Source organism: Heptranchias perlo, chromosome 1 (genome assembly GCF_035084215.1).
Source record: "Heptranchias perlo isolate sHepPer1 chromosome 1, sHepPer1.hap1, whole genome shotgun sequence".
Taxonomy (NCBI): Eukaryota; Metazoa; Chordata; class Chondrichthyes; order Hexanchiformes; family Hexanchidae; genus Heptranchias; species Heptranchias perlo.
This window is the reverse complement of record NC_090325.1, coordinates 165,811,872-165,822,645: the sequence shown is the minus strand read 5'-3', so window position 1 is coordinate 165,822,645 and position 10,774 is coordinate 165,811,872. Positions and strand designations below refer to the sequence as shown.

Below are 10,774 nucleotides of genomic sequence, written 5' to 3'. Positions count from 1 at the left end.
CTGGACAATAAGTGACAAGTAACATTCGCGCCAGACAAGTGCCAGGCAATGACCATCTCCAACAAGAGAGAGTCTAACCACCTCCCCTTGACATGGCATTACCATTGCCGAATCCCCCACCATCAACATCCTGGGGGTCACCATTGACCAGAAACTTATCTGCACCAGCTATATAAACACTGTGGCTACAAGAGCAGCTCAGAGGCTGGGTATTCTGGGGCGAGTGACTCTACTCCTGACTCCCCAAATCCTTTCCACCATCTACAAGGCACAAGTCAGGTGTGTGATGGAATACTCTCCACTTGCCTGGATGAGAGCAGCTCCAACAACACTCAAGAAGCTCGACACCATCCAGGACAAAGCAGCCTGCATGATTGGCACCCCATCCATTCACTCCCTTCACCACCGGCGCACTGTGGCTGCAGTGTGTACCATCCACAGGATGCACTGCAGCAACTCACCAAGGCTTCTTCGACAGCACCTCCCAAACCCACGACTCTACCACCTAGAAGGACAAGGGCAGCAGGCACATGGGAACACCACCACCTGCGCATTCCCCTCCAAGTCACACACCATCCCAACTTGGAAATATATCACCGTTCCTTCATCGTCACTGGGTCAAAATCCTGGAACTCCCTTCCTAACAGCACTGTGGAAGAACCTTCACCACACAGACTGCAGTGGTTCAAGAAGGCGGCTCACCACCACCTTCTCAAGGGCAATTAGGGATGGACAATAAATGCCGGCCTCGCCAGCGATGCCCACATCCCATGAATGAATAAAAAAATAATTCCTCCCCCACAGTATTATTGCTAATTTGGTTTGACCAATCTATTTGTAGATTAAAGCCACCCATGATTATAGTTGTACCCTTCTTGCGTGCATCTCTAATTTCCTCTTTAATACCCTCCCCTACATCTCCACTACTGTTTGGGGGCCTATAGACAACCCCCACCAACGTTTTCTGCCCCTTGGTGTTTCTTAGCTCCACCCATACAGATTCCACATCATGATTTTCCGAGCCAATATCCTTCCTCACTACTGCATTGATTTCCTTCTTTACTAACAATGGTACCCCACCTCCTTTCCCTTTTTGCCTGTCCTTCCTAAATATTGAATACCCCTGGATGTTCAGTTCCCATCCTTGGTCACCCTTCAGCCATGTCTCCGTAATCGCAACTATATCATAACCGTTAATATCTATCTGCGTTGTTAATTCATTACCTTATTGCGAATGCTCCACGCATTAAGACACAATGCCTTTAGACTTGTCTTTTTAAGATTGCTTGTCATCTTAGTTTTATTTTGCACTATGGCCCTATTTGTTTTTCGCCCTTGTTTTCTCTGCCTTCCAATATTGCTTCTTCCCTTTCTGCATTTTGTTTCTATCCTTGTTTCCCCCTCCTCTGTCTCCCTGCTCAGGTTCCCATCCCCCTTCCATTCTCGTTTAAACCTTCCCCAACAGCACTAACAAACACCCCCATGAGGACATCGGTCCCAGTCCTGCTCGGGTGTAACCCGTCTCACTTGTACAGGTCCCACCTTCCCCAGAACCGGTCCCAATGTCCCAAGAATCTAAATCCCTCCCTCCTACACCATCCCTGCAGCCACGCATTCATCCGGTCTACTCCTGTTCCTATACTCACTAGCATGTGGCACTGGTAGTAATCCTGAGATCACTACCTTTGAGGTCCTGCTTTTTAATTTATCTCCTAACTCCTTAAATTCACCTTGCAGGACCTCATCCTTTTTTTTTAAACCTATGTCATTGGTACCGATATGGACCACGACTATTGGCTATTCACCCTTCCCCCTCCAGAATGCCCTGCAGCCGCTCTGTGACATCCTTGACCATAGCACCAGGGAGCAGCATACCATCCTGGAGTCACGTTTGCGGCGGCAGAAACGCCTCTCTATTTTCCTTGAAATTGAATCCCCTATCACTATAGCCCTGCCACTCTAATTCCTCCCTTCCTGTGCGGCAAAGCCATCCGTGGTGCCACGAACTTGGTTCTTGCTGCTTTCCCCTGATAAGCCATCTCCCCCAACATTATCCAAAGCAGTAGATCTGTTTGAGAGGGAGATGGCCCCAGGGAAACTCCTGCTCTACCTGCCTAGTCCTTTTACTCTGCCTGGCGGTCATGTGCTGTTGTTCTTTTTTTAATTGCAATTGATAATTTAATTCTGTGACTGCTGCAGATTCCCCAATGGACAGGGGTGGTCAGTACAGGCCACTGGGCACAAAACTACTTCACGGGCCTGTAGTAACTGGCCACCAGGCAGATACCATGGGCAATGTGACATCTAACAGGAAACCAGTTTCTGCTTAACATTACTATTGGGGTGGCATTGCCTTTGAAAGCACCCAAGGAAACCAGAGGCAGCAAATTCACTTTATTTATTCCACTGCTACCAACAGCAATGCTGCCAGTAGTGGCAGTACAGTAAACCCACCGTTTGGTTCGTAGTATGTTTGCCGGCCTATTCACCTCTTTGCAAATATTTTTGAAAGATATTTTTCATATAGTTCCTCTGTTGCTGCTCCATTTTCTCCCCTTGCGTCCCCTCTTGCACTAATACTGGGTCACCTGCAGCCTTCTGGTACCTTGCTAAAGTGACTAGTCTTCATGTGTAGCAAGTGAGTGTTGTCAGTTGATTCATTGATGGAAGATGTCACAGCTGAGCCCAATCCTGTGCCCACTTGATGCCTACACATGGGCACATTCCAAAGAGAGTAATCATTGATATGTTAGTTTCAATTCTTTTTACAAAAGTGAACATTTAAAGCAATAGCAAAAATATTTCAAATGAAGCAGGTATAATATTTGCTGCAATGTATCCTTGTCGGCAGACAAACACGACCACACTGCGGCTACTTTTTTGGGGCAGGCAGTGACTGATTTTGCCAGAATAAGAAGTCCACCCGAAAACTCTACTTAAACTATTTGTGTACATGTCTAGAAATTTAACTCTGACCACTTCCTTCTGCACCACTGGTAGGGCAGTCACTGTGTGGCTACGGAAACAGGACAGGCCTGGCAGCATTTCGGGGGCAGGCTGGTACCTCCAGCACTCAGCTCTCCAATGTCTCTTTCTCTTGCTTTGGGCTGTCATCTTTTGCCACGTCCAAAACTGGACATCAGTGGATTCAAGAATGGAGCTTAAGAAAAAACTTCTAAAAAGTATAACAAGGCAAATTATTTTAACTATTGTGTGGCCTCAATATTTAACTGATTAAAGGAGTAATTGATGTAAATGCCATCACTTTCTGCTTGTTTTTCCTTCTCTGTAATCAGATTTCCTGGCTCCTGCCCCATTGCAATGCTTCTGGCTCTTCATTACGGTTTAATATTTGTACTATATTTTGTATTAATTTCTGTACCCAGTTTTTCTTAGTCTCTATATAAATTTGGAGGCATTCCCCCAGCGCTCAGTTACACTGTAAGCTTGAGCTCTTCTTCTCTCTCTTTACAATTTTTATAGCCGCCTTTACTGATGGTGCTGGACTTCGTTTGGAAGGTCTGGTGAAATAATTTGAGTCAGTCTGGTGTTGATATTTCACAGTAAAATCCACAATACCAAACAAATAAAAATCTCTCAAAAAATATCTAAAGTGAGAATGAAATCCCAGAAAGCTGGATGTTGCTGCCCAGTTTACATTAAAAACAAAAGGCAACAACCTGCTCAGAAATAAGACCATCCGGGCTAAAAATAAACAGCCAGCTGGCAACCTTACCCCTGCTGCTATTGCCTACAGTGAAAATTAGAACAGTCAGAACCTCATCTTACCTCTGTGCAAAAGGAACTGTTGCCAAATTATCTTGGGTGGGGAGGGGGGGGGAAGGGGTGGCATTTTCAACTGCTGGTCACCTGTTTCTTGCTTGAAAAACAAGTGGTCAGCAGTTGAAAATCTGGCTGGAAACTTGGACAACTTTTTTTACGTCTGAATCAATTTTCAGGCAGGCTTTTAAATGGGTGACCAGCACCATCGCCCAACACAGGCGGGAGGCTGTTTAAACATCCAAATCGGGGTCCTATGCCGTTGTAGAGCCCCGATTACACTTTTCATGGAAAAATGAGGGAGGGCATGCGAGGTGCATGCTGGTCCCAGTTTTTCCAGACCTAGCTTAACCCAGAGTTCTTAAAGGGATCACTGGAGGCTGCTTAGAAAAGGTAAGTTTTTGCTTTTTTTTTTAGTTCTTTGTGGGGCCAGGGGGAGCATGGTCTGCTGCCAGCCTATTCTCATCCCCCCTCTCAGCATCCATTCGCCCCCCCCACCCCGCCCCGCCCCCAACAGGCCTTATGTGCTGCCCAGCTCCAAGCTGGCCAATTTTCTGCTGTGCCAAACTGGCAAGCAGCATCAGAGAATTTAAATGATGCCTGAACCTGAAAATGGTTCAGGCCTCCCAACTGTGGCCTTGGGTGGGTGGTTGGGTGGTTGGGTGAACACAGTCAATATTACACTCACTTCGGACCTGACTTGAAAATCTTCCACCTTACCTCCCAAACATTGCTATATTCCTCGTAGGTACTCAACCCTACCAACAACCCCAGTGTACTCTCTTGTAAAGTGTCATGGGACCAAACTGCACAGTGACAATAAAATCTACATTTGTTTCATCTTTTTAGAATATTTTTCAATTACCTTTATTTGTAAGTCCCACATTTAGAATATTAGAATAAATAAATGCTGGACAGGATAAAGGGGAGCACATATTGGTTTAACTTTTCAAGTAGGTAGACAAAAGATTTGTTTTACTATAAGTTTGTGCCGATAGCAGTTACTCAAGTATTAGCAACAAGAAGAGTGGGACCCAGTTGCTGGGACTTTTCGACCTCCAGTCTGATTTTTGGCGTTGGACTGCGGGGTAGCTGCCAATGGACCCACTGCAGATCCCAGCAAAGTTTCTGGGGTTAGCCTCATTTTTCTGCAGGCTTCTAATGGTATTCACACTTGTCCTTGGGAGTTTGCCTCTGAGGGTAAGCCGGACACTTGCAGCAGTTTAAAGGGCCAGGCAGCATTGCCAAAGTTTCAATCCAGCTGCCTTTCATTAAAGAACTGACTTTGCTGCAATACAGTTATTTCCCTCAATTCTGCTTTTGATAACTAAAGTGGCTGCTGTGTCCAAAATCTCATCTAGCAACAGGAGGCCTATTAAATGCTGGTATTCTTAGCATGTAGCATTGCCAAGGCGATAATGACAGAAAATGTGACAAATGATGTTATTCTGTCATTATCGCCTCATTTTAATGTGCCTGTCCATGTGTGAGTGGGTGCTCCTGACGACCAGCATCACTTCCAGTGGAAAATATGTTGAGCTGAAAAATAGGCAAGGATCCAAATGTTACAGAATCCACCAGATCTTCTGGCCCCGCCCACTCCAATACCACCGCAAATCCAGCAGAAAGACAGACGAAAATTCTGCCTACTGTTTCTTCAATCTCCTGCTAGACAGAACCGTAACATGCATTTAGCGTCAAAAATGTGTCAAGCTTTGAATTATTCATTGTTCCCAAATCAGTAAATCATAAATAATCTCTTAAGGGACTAAAAGGTACCTGGGTTCCAAGGTCAAGCTGTGGTGAAACCAGTAAATATCATGTTCTCAGACATGCAATTAGAACATCTGTTTGTGTCATGTATGCCTGTTAAGATGTTTATTCTACAAACTGCAGGCATAATGTGGCTAATCCCTGGTATGTAGTTTATGCTTAAATATCAGACAGTGACATTGAGTGGCTCAGACAGTCATATTAGCAATTTGTCAATTGTCATATTACCAGTAACAATGTATTTCCTGCTTCCAGTGGGAGAGAAGGCATTTCTGGAGTCTTCAGGTTTCAGCTACATTGTTACTGTTAATTTCCTGATTCAGCTGATTAAAATTAGAATTCAAAGCTGTACGAAATGTACAAATGGACCAAATCAAGATTTTTAATATTGGGATTTTAAATTTATTTTGCTTTCATTAACTTAAGGGACCAGTTAGCTCACAGAGGGAGTGCTGCACTGTTGGTGGTGCCATCTTTCGGATGACGTCTGCTTGGTCAGATGGACAAAAAAGACCTAATGGCACTATTTCTAAGAAGAGCAGGGGAGTTCTCCTAAGTATCCTGGCCAATATTCATCCCTCAACCATCATCACTAAAAACAGATGATCTGGTCATTTATCTCATTGCTGTTTGTGGGACCTTGCTGTGCACACATTCTGCCACTTTTCCTACATTACAATCATAGAATCATAGAAGTTTACAACATGGAAACAGGCCCTTCAGCCCAACATGTCCATGTCGCCCAGTTTATACCACTAAGCTAGTCCCAATTGCCTGCACTTATAGAATTACAATAATGACTACACTTCAAAAGTACTTCATTGGCTGTAAAGCACTTTGGGACATCCTGAAGTCGTGAAAGGCACTATATAAATGCAAGTCTTTCTTTCTTACTTTGGTTAGAATGTGATATTAATAATGCCAAAGGTGTGAGTTTGATCACTGTATGTTTTGGATTGGTAGTCTGTAAGGGTGAGGTCAAATGAGTTGAAAGGCCTTCATCACCCAAACCTATCCGGTGAGTTGATTCATTTTAATTAACTTGCTAATAGATGCCAGTGCAACAGTATAGTAAAGTAAAAAAAATTAAATTATCTGGTAATTTGAACTGAAATACTTTGAATTATCAGGAGTAGACCGTATAAGCTTTCATGTCCACAAAATTTTTCAGACACTCCGTTTTATTTATCAATAACTGGTGAGACACGCATAGGAGCTGGCTTTCTGTCTGATTTAGGATGAGCCTGGGGTCGGGTGCAGGGGTGGGGGGAGATTGGTGGCTCCCTACTGATTGCCGTCACTTCCAGAATTTTCCAATGGAAATGACAACAAACATTGAATAGGTCCACCCCAAATGTGAGTGGGTGTATTTAAAGTGGTAGTAATGATGGGTTGATGCCTGACGTTGTATTTCCCAACATTACAGCCAAGGGAACACTGGACACAGGGAATGCCAGTACACTATTGGTCTTCGATGTTGCAATGATAGGCAAGACGAGATTTAAAATTCAAATCCCCTCAAAAGGAGTGTAATCACTTGCAAGAAGATCAATTACACTCATGGGAACATAGGAACAGGAGTAGGCCATTTAGCCCCTCGAACCTGTTCTACCATTCAATTAGATCATGGTTAATCTGTATCTCAACTCCATTTACACGCCTTGGTTCCCTTAATGCCCTTACCTAACAAAAATCTATCAATCTCAGCTTTGACATTTTCAATTGACCTAGCCTCAACCTAGCTTTTTGGGGGAGAGAGTTCCAGATTTTCACTACCCTTTGTGTGAAGGAGTGTTTCCCAACATCATCCCTGAATGGCCTGGCTCTAATTTTAAGGTTATGCTCCCTTGCTCTGAAATCCACCACCAGAGGAAATAGTTTCTCTGTAGCTACCCTATTCTTTAACCCTTTACCCTTTAATCATCTTATTCTTTTACCCTTTAATCATCTTAAACACCCACACTCCATAAATGTTTTAATTTTCTGGAGGCAGCTGATCCCACTCAGTTCCTGCAGGTGCCTCAAGCCTGAGGCTTGCAACATCCATATTCCACCCACCTATGGGTGGGCTCCCCGGCACAGGCAGGAATCCCACCAGGACGCCCCAAAAAACATCATATGAAGCCAACCCTGGGAAATTCCAGTGGTGGCCAAGTCGAGTGAATGCAGCCATTTTATCCCAGGTTTCGCCCCAAGCACAAAATCCCGGCCAGCATGTCAAAGTCGCATTGATATAATTCTGAGGAGGGGGTGACCACTTTGATGACAGATATGAATTATTAAATTATATTTTATGGTAATACTTTGACATATACATTGACAGAAGGGAAATGTCAACTGGGTTTACATGCTGTAAAGTATCCTAAAGCATATTTTAATCTGTCATTGTTGGCAGTGATTTCTTCTACATATTTCGACAGACTTCACAGATGGCTTTGCAAACTTTCTTGCATTCAGACATTAGTGGACATTAATGAATTTGACAGAGGAACAATAGTTGGGATTTTTGCCCTGGGACATGTTACCACTAGTGTTTTACAAATTTCGACTGGATGGTAAAGGTAGTGTTAGGTTTCAGATTTTTTTCCTTAGGTAGTCTTAGTGATCAAACAGGCAGATGACAGGCTGGTCTAAAAATGAGCAGGTCAGCAGACCTACCAATCCTTCTTTCAAAGTGGCAACATAAGGATTTAAGAAAGCATGGAATGAAAAAGGCTGTTCAATTCATTAATCCATCTCCTTCCACAGTCCAGGTACAACCTGTACCCTTATTAAAATGATTTAAAATCTTTAATGTATACCTAAAAGTTCCTGTCAAACATTCCATTTACTCTAGACATCATGCAGAGGTATAGTTCAGTTGAAAAAGGAGAAACATCCTACTTTGGCAGGATTTTGAACTGTGGTTTGAATAAAAGATCCAACAGCTGATAGATTTAAACATATTCTATTAGATTTGTGACTGACTATAAGGCGAGGAATGTTCGTTTTGGGAAATAGAACACTTTCCCGTTTTGGGCATCTATCGGAAAATTCACTGATCCCACATTCCCAGCAGGAAGCCACACTCGAAGAAGTTGTGAGTCAGCGAATCAGCGCTGCAGTATTATAGTGTTCTCTCCAGCACTCGCTCCCTTCAAGCATGACTCCCTGCTGAGCATGCAGAATGGGTAAATTTACACCCCAGTGTCAGCATCACATATTCCCATATCAGGTATAGCATGATTAAACGGAGAGTAACGTTTTCTCTATTCTACCCAACAACATGCCGCTTTATCAAATGCATAGGAGCACCCAATAATGCACCTGTGTGGAATTTTTCACTCATACACGTCTCCTTTAGGGCGACTGCATGATATTGCCAATTTGTGCTGAAATGAGGACATTTTTGTGCTCTAGGCCCATGAGCACTAGGAACCAGGTTTAGTCTGCCCAAACTCATTTCATTTTGGGCCCTTACGAGCAGCAGAGACAGGAAATTACATGCTAGAAACCTGGATTAGATTTGAAGCTTGATCTCAAGGATGAGTAGACAATATACTGCCTCACACCATACTTACATTGAGTTACATCAAAACTACAGCACATAGGAGCATAGGAATATAGGAACAGGAGTAGGCCATTCAGCCCCTCGAGCCTGCTCTGCCATTTGATAAGATCATGGCTGATCTGTGAACTAACTCCATATACCTGCCTTTGGCCCATATCCCTTAATACCTTTGGTTGTCAAAAAGCTATCTATCTCAGATTTAAATTTAACAATTGAGCTAGTATCAATTGCCGTTTGCGGAAGAGAGTTCCAAACTTCTACCACCCTTTGTGTGTAGAAATGTTTTCTAATCTCACTCCTGAAAGGTCTGGCTCTAATTTTTAGACTGTTCCCCCTACTCCTAGAATCCCCAACCAGCGGAAATAGTTTCTCTCTATCCAGCCTATCTGTTCCCCTTAATATCTTATAAACTTCGATCAGATCACCCCTTAACCTTCTAAACTCTAGAGAATACAACCCCAATTTGTGTAATCTCTCCTCATAACTTAACCCTTGAAGTCTGGGTATCATTCTAGTAAACCTAAGCTGCATTCCCTCCAAGGCCAATACGTCCTTCCGAAGGTGCGGTGCCCAGAACTGCTCACAGTACTCCAGGTGCGATCTAACCAGGGTTTTGTATAGCTGCAGCATAACTTCTGCCCCCTTGTACACTAGTCCTCTACATATAAAGGCCAGCATTCCATTATTTTCTTGATTATTTTCTGCACCTGTTCATGACACTTCAATGATCTATGTACCTGAACCCCTAGGTCCCTTTGGACATCCACTGTTTTTAACTTTTTACCATTTAGAAAGTACCCTGTTCTATCCTTTTTTGATCCAAAGTGGATGACCTCACATTTGTCTACATTGAATTCCATTTGCCACAGTTTTGCCCATTCACCTAATCTATCAATATCGCTTTGTAATTTTATGTTTTCATCTACACTTCTTACAATGCCACCAATCTTTGTGTCATCGGCAAACTTAGATATGAGACTTTCTATGCCTTCATCTAAGTCGTTAATAAATATTGTGAATAATTGAGGCCCCAAGACAGATCCCTGCGGGACTCCACTAGTCACACCCTGCCAATGTGAGTACCTACCCATTATCCCTACTCTCTGTCGCCTTTCGTTCAGCCAACTTGCTAACCAAGTCCATACTTTTCCCTCGATTCCATGGGCTTCTATCTTAGCTAACAGTCTCTTTTGTGGGACTTTATTAAATGTCTTCTGGAAGTCCATATAAATAACATCCATTGACATTCCCCTGTCCACTACTTTAGTCACCTCTTCAAAAAATTCAATCAGGTTTGTCAGGCACGACCTACCTGAAACAGGAACAGGCTGTTCGGCCAAACTGTTCTATGCCGGCGTTTATGCTCCACACGAGCCTCCTCCCTCCATACTTCATCTAACCCTATCAGCATACCCCTCTATTCCTTTCCCCTTAAATGCATCTATTCTAGTCACCTCAACCATTCTTTGTGGTAGCGCGTTCCACATTTTTACCATTCTTTGAGTAAAGAAGTTTCTCCTGAATTCCCTGTTCGATTTATTAGCGACAATTTTATATTTATGACCTCTAGTTTTGGATTCCCCACAAGTGGAAACATTTTCTCTATGTCTACCCTATCAAATCCTTTCATTATTTTAAAGAATTCTATCAGGTCACCCTTCAGCCTTCTCC

General features: G+C 43.3%; 1 long non-coding RNA gene across 2 annotated transcripts in view; it reads right to left on the bottom strand.

Annotated features, from left to right (window-relative positions):
- Window positions 1-2,386: 2,386 nt before the first annotated feature.
- The window catches only part of LOC137301798 (uncharacterized), a 34,330-nt gene continuing 25,942 nt past the window's right edge, over window positions 2,387-10,774 (bottom strand). For both annotated transcript variants that reach the window (XR_010958360.1, XR_010958362.1), the window contains exon 4: window positions 2,387-2,708. This is a non-coding gene — a long non-coding RNA (uncharacterized lncRNA). The remainder of the gene's footprint in view (window positions 2,709-10,774) is intronic.